Raw genomic sequence first — 12,649 nt, 5'->3', positions numbered from 1 at the left:
GTACGCGTCCACCTCCGGAGGCCAATAACCAAAGAGAAGGGGTCGCCTGCTGCGGTGTGGGCGGGTGCAGCTCCAACGCTAGGACGAGAGGTGGCGGAGTAGGCGAAGGTTCCATCTCCAACGGTCGTCCCTCTGTGTCCTGATGGAGGCTGCTGTGGCCCTGCTGTCCTCGGGATCCGTGAAAATAGGGGAAGAGACATATAAGGATCACCGTACATATGACAGTGGCGAACTTGATTGTGATGGCGCTGCATCCCATCCACGTCGCTAATGTGTGATCATGCCCACTCGTCATATATAGGGTGCCCAGGAAAATGTTTTCTCGGATAGAGTTTATGACAGTAAACTGAATTAACGATACTAGGATGATTTACAATGAGTTTTCTCAAGCAATTGACAACATGCAAATAATCAATGTCCTTCCATATATATAAATTCTATACAAGCAATTAATATACACACATCAAAAAAAGTTTTGCATCACCCCGGTTCCTAGAGTTCCGGAACCTGTACAGAATATTGGAATAGGGATCAATATAAACATAATTTCCACCCTCTTTATTGCTCATGTAAACCACACATTGCATGTTGTACCACAATACAGCGAGACCTTCAGAGGAGGTGGTCCAGAGTGCTGTACACATCGGTACCTCTGATACCCAGTAGCACGTCCTCTTGCACCGATCCTTGCTTGTCTTCATGGTGGAATACTATCCACAAGTTCATCAAGGCACTGTTGGTCCAGATTGTCCCACTCCTAAACGGCGATGCGGCATAGATCCTTCTGAGTAGTTGGAGGGTCACGTCGATCTATCCCAGGCATGTTCGATAGTGTTCATGTCTGGGGAACATGCTGGCCACTCTAGTAGAGCAATGTCGTTATCCTGAAGGAAGTCATTCAAAAAATGGTTCAAATGGCTCTGAGCAGTATGGTACTTAACATCTGAGGCTATCAGTCCCCTAGACTTAGAGTTACTTAAACTTAACTAACCTAAGGACATCACACACATCCATACCCCAGGCAGGATTCGAACCTGAGACCATAGCGGTCGTGCGGTTCCAGACTGAAGCGCCTAGAACCGCACGGACACACGGCCGGCGCAGGAAGTCATGCACAAGATGTGCAGGATTGGGGCGCGAATTGTCGTCCATGAAGACGAATGCCTCGCCAATATGCTGCTGATATGTTTGCACTATCGGTCGGAGAAAGGCATTCACGTATCGTACAGCCGTTACGGCGCCTTCCATGACGACCACCGGCATATATCGGCCACAGATAATGCCACCCCAAAACAGCAGGGAACGTCCACCATACTGAACTCACTGGACGGTGTGTCTAAGGGGTTCAGCATGACCGGGTTGCCTCCGAACACGTCTCCAACGATTATGTAGTTGAAGGCATATGCGACACTAATCGGTGAAGAGAAAGTTATTTCAGTCCTGACACTCCTGAGCGATCCATTTGGCAAGTTGTTGCGCCCATGTGTACCGCGCTGCATGGTGTCATCGTTGCAAAGATGGACTTCGCCATGGACGACGGGTGTGAAGCTGCTCATCATGCAGCCTATTGTGCATTGTTTGAGACGTAACAAGACGTCCTGTGACCGCACGAAAAACATTATTCAACATGGTGACGTTGCTGTTAGGGCTCTTCCGAGCCATAATCCGTAGGTAGCTGTCATCCACTGCCGTATTAGCCCTTGGGCGGCATGAGCGAAGCATATCATCGACAGTTCCTGTCTCTGTGTATATCCTCCGAACAACATCACTTTCGTTCACTCTGAGACTCCTGGATACTTGCCTTGTTGAGAGCCCTTCCTGTTACAAAGTATCAATGTGAACGCGATCGAACAGCGGTATTGACCATCTAGGCATGGCTGAGCTAAAGACAACACTAGCCGTATACCTCTTCCTGGTGTAATGACTGGAACTGATCGGCTGTGGGACCCCCTCCGTCTAATTCGCGCTGCTCATGAATTTTTGTTTACATCTTTGGGCTGGTTTAGTGACATTTCTAAACAATCAAAGGGACTGTGTCTGTGATATAATATCCACAGTCAACGTCTATCTTCAGGAGTTCTGGGAACCGGGGTGATGCAAAATGTTTTTTGATGTGTGTAGAACTCATGTCACGGCTATAGTGTTTATATCACAGCTCATCTTCTACTGCGATTCTTCTAGTGTGTGTGCTAATGCGACCGAGGCTAGGTGGAGCGGCGACTATATCCTCTTCGTATAGGTGCCGCTCCTGTCACGGTGTCGTCCTACTCAGCGTTCTGTTGGCCCACGTCGTCTCAGAGTCCTCTCTGATTTATTTTTCCAGTCCGATAAGCAGGGGCTTGATGTTACGCCTGAACTCCTACACTCCTGGAAATGGAAAAAAGAACACATTGACACCGGTGTGTCAGACCCACCATACTTGCTCCGGACACTGCGAGAAGGCTGTACAAGCAATGATCACACGCACGGCACAGCGGACACACCAGAAACCGCGGTGTTGGCCGTCGAATGGCGCTAGTTGCGCAGCATTTGTGCACCGCCGCCGTCAGTGTCAGGCAGTTTGCCGTGGCATACGGAGCTCCATCGCAGTCTTTAACACTGGTAGCATGCCGCGACAGCGTGGACGTGAACCGTATGTGCAGTTGACGGACTTTGAGCGAGGGCGTATAGTGGGCATGTGGGAGGCCGGGTGGACGTACCGCCAAATTGCTCAACACGTGGGGCGTGAGGTCTCCACAGTACATCGATGTTGTCGCCAGTGGCCGGCGGAAGGTGCACGTGCCCGTCGACCTGGGACCGGACCGCAGCGACGCACGGATGCACGCCAAGACCGTAGGATCCTGCGCAGTGCCGTAGGGGACCACACCGCCACTTCCCAGCAAATTAGGGACACTGTTGCTCCCGGGGTATCGGTTAGGACCATTCGCAACCGTCTCCATGAAGCTGGGCTACAGTCCCGCACACCGTTAGGCCGTCTTCCGCTCACGCCCCAACATCGTGCAGCCCGCCTCCAGTGGTGTCGCGACAGGCGTAAATGGAGGGACGAATTTAGACATGTCGTCTTCAGCGATGAGAGTCGCTTCTGCCTTGGTGCCAATGATGGTCGTATGCGTGTTTGACGCCGTGCAGGTGAGCGCCACAATCAGGACTGCATACGACCGAGGCAAACAGGGCCAACACCCGGCATCATGGTGTGGGGAGCGATCTCCTACACTGGCCGTACACCTCTGGTGATCGTCGAGGGGACACTGAACAGTGCACGGTACATCCAAACCGTCATCGAACCCATCGTTCTACCATTTCTAGACCGGCAAGGGAACTTACTGTTCCAACAGGACAATGCACGTCCGCATGTATCCCGTGCCACCCAACGTGCTCTAGAAGGTGTAAGTCAACTACCCTGGCCAGCAAGATCTCCGGATCTGTCCACCATTGAGCATGTTTGGGACTGGATGAAGCGTCGTCTCACGCGGTCTGCACGTCCAGCACGAACGCTGGTCCAACTGAGGCGCCAGGTGGAAATGGCATGGCAAGCCGTTCCACAGGACTACATCCAGCATCTCTACGATCGTCTCCATGGGAGAATAGCAGCCTGCATTGCTGCGAAAGGTGGATATACACTGTACTAGTGCCGACATTGTGCATGCTCTGTTGCCTGTGTCTATGTGCCTGTGGTTCTGTCAGTGTGATCATGTGATGTATCTGACCCCAGGAATGTGTCAATAAAGTTTCCCCTTCGTGGGACAATGAATTCACGGTGTTCTTATTTCAATTTCCAGGAGTGTATTTCTACAAAGACATATATTTTTTCCAAGTAGGTTTTCCGTAATGTAATGCATCTCTTTTCGCTCGTCGATTATCTTAGAGTTTTCATTTTTTGTATAATTATCGATGGATGTCGAAAAAACATATGACGATGCTACCTCAACGACTATAGAATCCACCTCCACATTTTGGCCAGCACAATGCGTAGGCCAAAATTAGAGTCAGCAAAAGAGAAATAGCGGCCCTAGCGTTTTACAGCCTCCGTATTTGATAGACAAACCAATAATGAAAGGTTTTAGGTTATTTTGGCCAGAAATTAATATATTATGATTCTATCAATTTACGGCGCACTGTAAATCACTGTGACGCATATTAATATTCTCTTAGTTGTGGCTGTTTAAAATATAAAGAAAATAACTGCCTATACCAATTTCGAGCAACAGAAAAGCTTACATTTGTATCCATTTAGAGCTGGTTACTAATCATATCCTTAGATTGATATGATGGCAATACTTTCTCGCTTCCTAGTAAAGCTCCGTATTTTATACGACCAGAAGCACATGTTTTAAAGTTTTATTGTACAGTACAAAGTCTGTCATGCAGAAGTGTATCTTCAGAAGTTAAGGGACTCAAGAAAAAAAAATACATTAATTATCTAAAGAATGTCTTCAGTAGTAACAGGGATTTACAAATCAAATTATCTTATATATCTGTATATTAGAACAAATTAAACCATTTGCCACTAAGAGGTTCTGACGGATATGATGCGCATACACTTGATCTGATAAGTTTTAATAACTTCTTTTAATAATCTGTATTGGTATTGCTTTTAACATCTTTCCGTCTGCAATTTATAAATGAAACAATACATGGGGAAGTCATTTGCTTAAGTATATTATTCGACAGTTAAATCACTTCTGTCACGGATATTTCCTCTGCTATCAGTTATGAAGACATAATTTACTGATGTGTGTCATTAAAAACAGGTGAAGATAAGAGTGTACGTTTCCCTCCCTCGCCAACCACACCCTTCCCGTTGGCTCTGAAGCCATTGCATACGCAACACAACTTCGGGGTGCGCAATGAATGGCGAAGAACGTCCGCCTTGTTTTTAATATGTGTCTTGCCTTCACTACGGTGAAATAAAGGATTTGTAGGTTCTATTTGAGCTAGAATTCCTCTGCTTGAGGCATACGACACGATAAGATACACAAGCGGTATGATTTACGGCTCTGGCTGGGAGAGGCTAAGGGTCGTAAATCACTTTTTCTCTTCCGAGCAACTCCTGTTAAATCTTGTTAAAAGATTAGTGGCTAACACGTTTTCAACAAAATTTGTTATCATCTGAACATCTTGATTTATGTAGCGTCCTCGGGGAATGTGTTTATGTTGGCGGCGGAGTCCCCAAATATTCTACTGTTAAATACGACTGTGCTAATAGCAAAGAAATTTTATAAATATGTAGTTACTGCTCGGCTCCTCGGCTAAGGTACTCTGTGGAAACAGGTTTGTACATTTTTCATGACTATAAAAGACAGAATTTATCTCGTACTGTTGGATCAGCGATATTGAGAAAGGAAATGTTTTCATTGATTAACTTAGAATTTCCGCAGTAGTGGTATTGGCATACCTGTGAGTCAGTGCAAAAGCCTTGAAAGTGGCACAGATTAGAATAGCACTGTTCAGAAGGAATGACAGCATTAGCAAGATACTGTGTACTGCCGATTGTCCCTCACAATATGAACTTATGCTATTGCAAGTGGAGTGTTAATGAATTCCTACAAAAAATGAAAAGGACGATAAAACACAGTATCCAGCAAAGTGCAGACCGATTTATGAGCGAACGAAATCGTGTCGAGGGAATGTAAAGAAATAAACTTAAACTGATAAAATCCATTTTGAATAACCTGATTTAAGCTTAGTGATAATGTTTGTGAAAGGTGCTAGCAATTAAATCAGTTTTATAGCTTAGCCACCGCAAAATGTTATTTTTCGCCTAACACATTTCTGTGCTGAGAGTAGTGCACTAAATGTGTATAATTCTGACAGTAATCAATAATGTAAAAGTCGTGTGAGTAGGGCCTACAACCGGGTAGACCGTTCGGCGGGTGCAAGTCTTTCGATTTGACGCCACTTCGGCGAATTGCGAGCGATGGGGATGAAATGATGATGATGAGAGCAACACAACACCCAGTCCCTAAGCTGAGAAAATATCCGACCCCGCCGTGAATCGAACCCAGGTCCTTAGGTTCGACATTATGTCGCGCTGACCACTCAACTACCGGGGGCGGACAATGAAAGATGACTGTGCATATTCATTACGACCGTCATTTCTCTCACTCACAGTTGCAAAGTTCGCGCTTGATGCACAAAGTGCTGAATCGTCAACAAGGTGGGGGTATGTACCATCATGAGGAGATTAACATTGGTCAACGATTAATGGCAAGTTCCAGCAGTGTGCACTGCTGAGTTGTCGGAGTTCATGTAGTCTGCTTCATCTGAATAGCCAGAAGTTATGAGTGAAACTGAGAATACACTACTGTCCATTAAAATTGCTACAACACGAAGATGAAGTACTAGAGACGCGAAATTTAACCGACAGGAAGACGATGCTGTGATATGCAAATGATTAGCTTTTCAGAGCTTTCACACAAGGTTGGCGCCGGTGGCGACACCTACAACGTGGTGACGTCAGGAAAGATTTCAAACGACTTCTCATACACAAACAGCAGTTGACGGGCGTTGCCTGGTGAAACGTTGTCGTTATGCCTCGTATAAGGAGGAGAAAGGCATACTATCACGTTTATGACTTTGATAAAGGTCGGATTATAGCCTATCGCGATTGCGGTTTATCGTATCGTGACGTTGCTGCTCCCGTTGGTCGAGATCCAATGAGTGTTAGCAGAATATGGAATCGGTGGGTTCAGGAGGGTAATACGGAACGCCGAGCTGGATCCCAACGGCCTCGTGTCACTAGCAATTGTCATGACAGTCATCTTATCCGCATGGCTGTTAAGGATCGTGCAGCCACGTTTAAATCCCTGAGTCAACAGATGGGGACGTTTGCAACACAAAAACCGTGTGCACGAGCAGTTTGACGACGTTTGCAGCAGCATGTACTATCAGTTCGGAGACCATGGCTGCGGTTACCCTTGACGCTGCATCACAGACAGGAGCGCCTGCGATGGTGTACTCAACGACGAACCTGGGTTCACGAATGGCGAAATGTCATTTTTCTGATGAATCTAGGTTCTGTTTACAGCATCATTATGGTCGCATCCGTGTTTAGGGACATGGCGGTTGACGCACATTGGAAGCGTGTATTCGTCATCACCATACCGGCGTTATCACCTGGCGTGATGGTATGGGGTGCCATTGATTACACGTCTCGGTCCTCTGTTGTTCGGATTGACGGCACTTTGAAAAGTGACCGTTACATTTCAGATGTGTTACGACCTGTGGCTCTACCCTTTAGTCGATCCCAGCGAAACCCTACATTTCAGCAACATAATGCACGACCGCATGTTGCAGGTCCTGTACGGGCCTTTCTGGATACAGAAAATGTTCGACTGCTGTCCTGGCCAGCACATTCTCCAGATCTCTCACCAATTTAAACCGTCTGGTCAGTGATGGCCGAGCATATGGCCCGTCACAATAAGCCAGTCACTACTCTTGATGAACTGTGGTATCGTGTTGAAGCTGCATGGGCTGCTGTACCCGTACACGCCATCCAAGCTGTTTGACTCAATGCCCAGGCGTATCAAGGACGTTACTACGGCCATATGTGGTTGTTATGAGTACTGATTTCTCAGGATCTAAGCACCCAAATTGCGTGAGAATTTAAGAACATGTCATTTCCAGTATATTTGTCCAATGGATACCCGTTTATCATCTGCATTTCGGTTTGGTGTAGCAATTTTAATGGCCAGTATAGTATTTCATATTTACGATTGTTCCGCTGACGATAAAAATCCAGGTAGAAGTATTTGGGTATTTATTTCTTGTATTCACTAAACAAAGTCGAACAATGATCTGTCGCAGTTCGTGCGCCCCACGTGTTGCTGAGCATCATCACAGCAGCCAACTGAAAGGAGATTCTCTATAATCTCGTTGGGTTCTGGTACATGGCGAAACTTCTTTATTTAAATGTGTGTGTCTGTACTTAAATTTCAGAATGACTGAGAAGATGAAACTTCAACGTTATTTGATTCTGAAACTGCTGAGTATAACTGAACGTACTGAGCCTTCTTTCTCTTTAATATTCTGAACAAAAAGTGAGAGAAATCAGAACCTGACTTCAAATAATTAATACAAAAGAATGGCTCTGAATAAGAAGCAATCGTAACAAAAACCTATACATTTCATTAATCACTTACCTCACAAAAATGTTCGTTACGCGAACTACTGCAATACAGCGAGCGCCAATGCTACCAGCTACATTAAAGATTCTGACTACTAAAGCCACTAACTACTAATAGGCATGTGGTCAGAGAAGGAAAGATTTTGTTACAAACCAAAAATGAATTTTTTACCTTAATAATGTGACATCCAGTTCAAACACGAATATAAATCGTCATTGACATTCAGTACAAAGATATTTAATCATGAACAAATTTCAATCTGCAAGTCGGATACTTTCAGATCGTTAGCCTACGTTAACACTTCAGACCTCTACCCTCCATCAATGCTAACTTCTCACATTTAACATCCATCACTGCTGGCTGTTCACCTCCAACTGCCCAACAGTACTTCCATCAGTGCTGGCTACTTACTTCCAACAGCTCATCAGTACTAGCGATTAGCTTCCAACAGCGAGTCCAACCAGGCGCAGAGTCTCTTACACAGAATATGCAGTCACTGATGGGATGCAAAGCGCTACACAGTGCTGCCAACACAGAATCATCCCACTTACAATGGGATGTCAAGTGCTGGGGGGTCCATTGTGGTAGATCCATCCATATAAAACACCATCAGGTGGACAAACATGAAACTAATCAGCTTAAAACTTTTAAATTCCGATTATAGTATCGCCCACGTGCTCGTATCTACAATAGCCTACTTTTGAATACGAACATTAACTATGTAATTAACTTTCAGTGTGTGTGATGCCTGTTAAATCCAGCCTAGTCGTCATATATTATGTCTTCGTGCTCGTCGTCAAATGTGTGGTGTCTAGAAAGCCTATTTTCACGGATCGCTAGACAACATCCAAACAAAACATATTAATGGTTTCTGACGAACAGGCAAAGATCCAATACTTAACTTTCTCAATTAGACAGATGTGTCGCAAGCAAAGGGCGACATACAAAATAAGGTATCGTCTTCACTACAAACAAGTGTAAGTCAGTGCTACATAGCAAGTACAAGTGAGGTAACTAGTGTTGACGCTTCTATCCAAGTCGCTAGTGTTAAAGTCACTATTGTACTGGGCCGCGACCTGTCGGGTGCGGCGCTTTATGTCCTTTTCAAATAGTGGCCGCTACTGTCGCGTTGTCGTCCTGGATGAGGTCGGTGAGCATGCGATTGTCTGACTTCTCACAGCGGTGTACTGACTTCTCTGTCGTTCCCGACTGAAGGGCCGGCGCTTGACTTTACACCATAACGTTTCTCTCCACTAAAGCGATGGGTATTCGTCGTATATGGAGCACGGAAACGGCGGGGGAGGCAGGAGCGTGGACGTTCTGATGGACTGAAAGCTGTGGTTGCAAAGGGCGTCCTATTTTCAGTCAAACCCCGCCTTCAGGCCTTCGCTCTGGTAGAAACGTCCCCCAGAAAATGCGTCCACCTCCTGAGGCCCATACCCACATGTCGAAGGAGTCGGCCGCTGCGGCTCAGACGGGTCCACACCCATCTATAGGATGAGAGGAGGCGGGGGAGGCTCCGTCTCCGTCTCCATGGGTCGTCCCGCGTAGTGGCGATGACACAATCAGGCGGGAGCCGTGGTAGCGCTTTCTTCGGGATCCGTGAATCTGAGTAAAGAAATACAGGAGGATCAACATGCACATGACAGTGACGATTTTGATTGCGATGTCGGCGCTGAAAACCATCTGGGCCTGAAATCATATAAATGCATACGCCAAGTTGACAAAGAATCTCGCCTCGCTCCCATCGTCTGCTGCCGCTAATAATCCTGAAAAACAAAATATCTTGCGGTGCGAAGCAATACCGTTCTTCGGCACCGGATGCTGAGGAGGGTGGAGCAGCTGGAGCAGTTTCCGATGGCGACGGACGTGAAGTAAATCCGCCGGTGACGGTCCAGCACGTGGAAGTGAACGTTAGGAAGAAAATGGTTCAAATGGCTCTGAGCACTATGGGACTTAACTTCTGAGGTCATCAGTCCCCAAGAAATTAGAACTACTTAAACCTAACTAACCTAAGGACATCACACACATCCATGCCCGAGGCAGGATTCGAACCTGCGACCGCAGCAGTGGCGCAGTTCCGGACTGAAGCGCCTAGAACCGCTACGCCATCGCGGCTTGCTGAACGATAGGAAGCAAGAAACAGTTGCAATGCTTGGTTCCTGGTGTGTGTGGTGCGTGGTTTGGCCATCTGCTGCCTGAAGGATCTTTCACAATGTGCCGTTTCGCCGTCTGACTGTGGATGGGACAGTGCACTAGTTAGATGCTGTATGCCATTGCGTTCACAAAATGTTTCAAATTCATTTGACCTTAACTGAGTGCCATTTTCCGGCACTATGATTTCAGGCAAACCGTCAGGGTAAAAAAATAGACGACAAAATTCTGAACTGTGCTATGTGACGTTGTCAAGTTCTTTGGCACAGGAAAAGGAAGCTTTCGGTAAGAGTCTACCCCAATCAACCATCGAGTAATCCAAAAACGTTCCACAAAGTCTATGTGCACACGTTGCCTTGCTTACTGCGACTTAGGCCAAGCAGAGAATTTTTTTGTGGAACTGACTGATTTTCCGCACATACTTATTCAAAAAGATTGTGAAAAGTCACATGTGTTGATCCCCAAAGCTTTGCAAAAAAGAAGTGTTGCAGTTACTTCACCAAGAGCACTGGGGGATTGTTCGTACGAAACGATTACCGCGTCAACACTATACTTGGCAGGGTATGGACACCCAAATAGACAAGATGACGTCACAACCAGTTTGAACAAGAATAACTCCTTCCTATATAGCGAGACTATGCCGATGTGCAAAGCACAGGTGTACCACACAGTTCTTTATGCTTTGCAATGAGGATGACCAAGGTGTTCGAAAAAACTTTAGGAAACTGTTCAAATCTGAATCGTCTTTCGTAGCCTAAGCAATTTCCCTATAGTTTATAGGAAAATATTGACGTAATTCAGGAACCTGAGCATGGATGTGACAACAAAATGTAGCAGAAGGGTCAAAGTCAGCATCAGGGCCAATCGGAAGAAGTGAAAGTTTTTCCGCATTTCCATGTTGAGATGTCGCACGATACACAATCTCGTATTGGTATTGCGACAAAAACAAAGCCCATCTTTGCCGTTTTTGGACAATTCGTACAGGAACCGCCTACGTCGGATGAAACAAAGACTGCAATGGCTTGTGACCCGTTACTGAGTAGAATTTTCTGCCATACAAATAGTATTGGAATTTGGCGACACATACACAATAGCCAATGCCTCTTTCTCTGTTTGTGAATAGTTGCACTGAACTTTGGACAACGCTTTTGATGCTAAACCGATAGGCCTGTCTTTATTATCAAATCTCTGCAAATACACTGCACCGATTCCGTAAGAGGAAGCGTAAACTTACAACGCAACTGGTTTGCCAGGATCAAAGTGAACCATAACTAAGTAATGCAACTAAAAGTTCTTGAAAAGCGACTTGACACTCATCGCCGGCGGTTCTAGGCGCTACAGTCTCGAACCGAGCGACTGCTACGGTCGCAGGTTCGAATCCTGCCTCGGGCATGGATGTGTGTGTGTCCTTAGGTTAGTTAGTTTTAATTAGTTCTAAGTTCTAGACGACTGATGACCTCAGAAGTAAAGTCGCATAGTGCTCAGAGCCATTTGAACCATTGACACTCATCTGTTGAAACAAAGGGAACGGTCATGAGACGCAAGCTATGCAATGGAGCTGCGATTTCTACAGCTTTCGGTAAGAACCGAATATAGTAGTTCATTTTCCCTGACGTTAATTCTGTGACGTTGTGAGGAACTGGCAAGTCACTTACGGCCAGCAAATACACTACTGGACATTAAAATTGCTACACCAAGAGGAAATGCAGATGACAAGCGGGTATTCATTGGACAAATATATTATACTATAACTGACATGTGATTACATTCTCACACAATTTGGGTTCATAGATCCTGAGAAATCATTACCCAGAACAACCACCTCAGGCCGTAATAACGGCCCTGAAACGCCTGGGCATTGAGTCAAACGGAGCTTGGATGGCTTGTACAGGTAGCGCTGCCCATGCAGCTTTAACACGATACCACAGTTCATCTAGAGTAGTGACTGGAGTATTGTGACGAGCCAGTAGCTCGGCCACCATTGACCAGACGTTTTCAGTTGGTAAGAGATCTGGAGAATGTGCTGGCCAGGACAGCAGTCGAACATTTTCTGTATCCAGAAAGGCCCGTGCAGGACCTGCAACATGCGGTCGTGCATTATCTTGCTGAAATGTAGGGTTTCGCTGGGATCGAATGAAGGGTAGAGCCACGGGTCGTATCACATCTGAATTGTAACGTCCACTGTTCAAAGTGCCGTCAGTGCGAACAAGAGGTGACCGAGTCGTGTAACCAATGGTACCCTATACCATCACGCTGGGAGATACGCCAGTATAGCGATGACGAATACACGCTTCCAATGTGCGTTCATCACGATGTCGCCAAAAACGGATGCGACCATCATGATTCTGTAAACAAAACCTCGAGTCATC

This window comes from Schistocerca gregaria, chromosome 6 (assembly GCF_023897955.1).
Source record: "Schistocerca gregaria isolate iqSchGreg1 chromosome 6, iqSchGreg1.2, whole genome shotgun sequence".
NCBI classification, from domain to species: Eukaryota; Metazoa; Arthropoda; class Insecta; order Orthoptera; family Acrididae; genus Schistocerca; species Schistocerca gregaria.
This window is presented reverse-complemented; position numbering follows the sequence as displayed.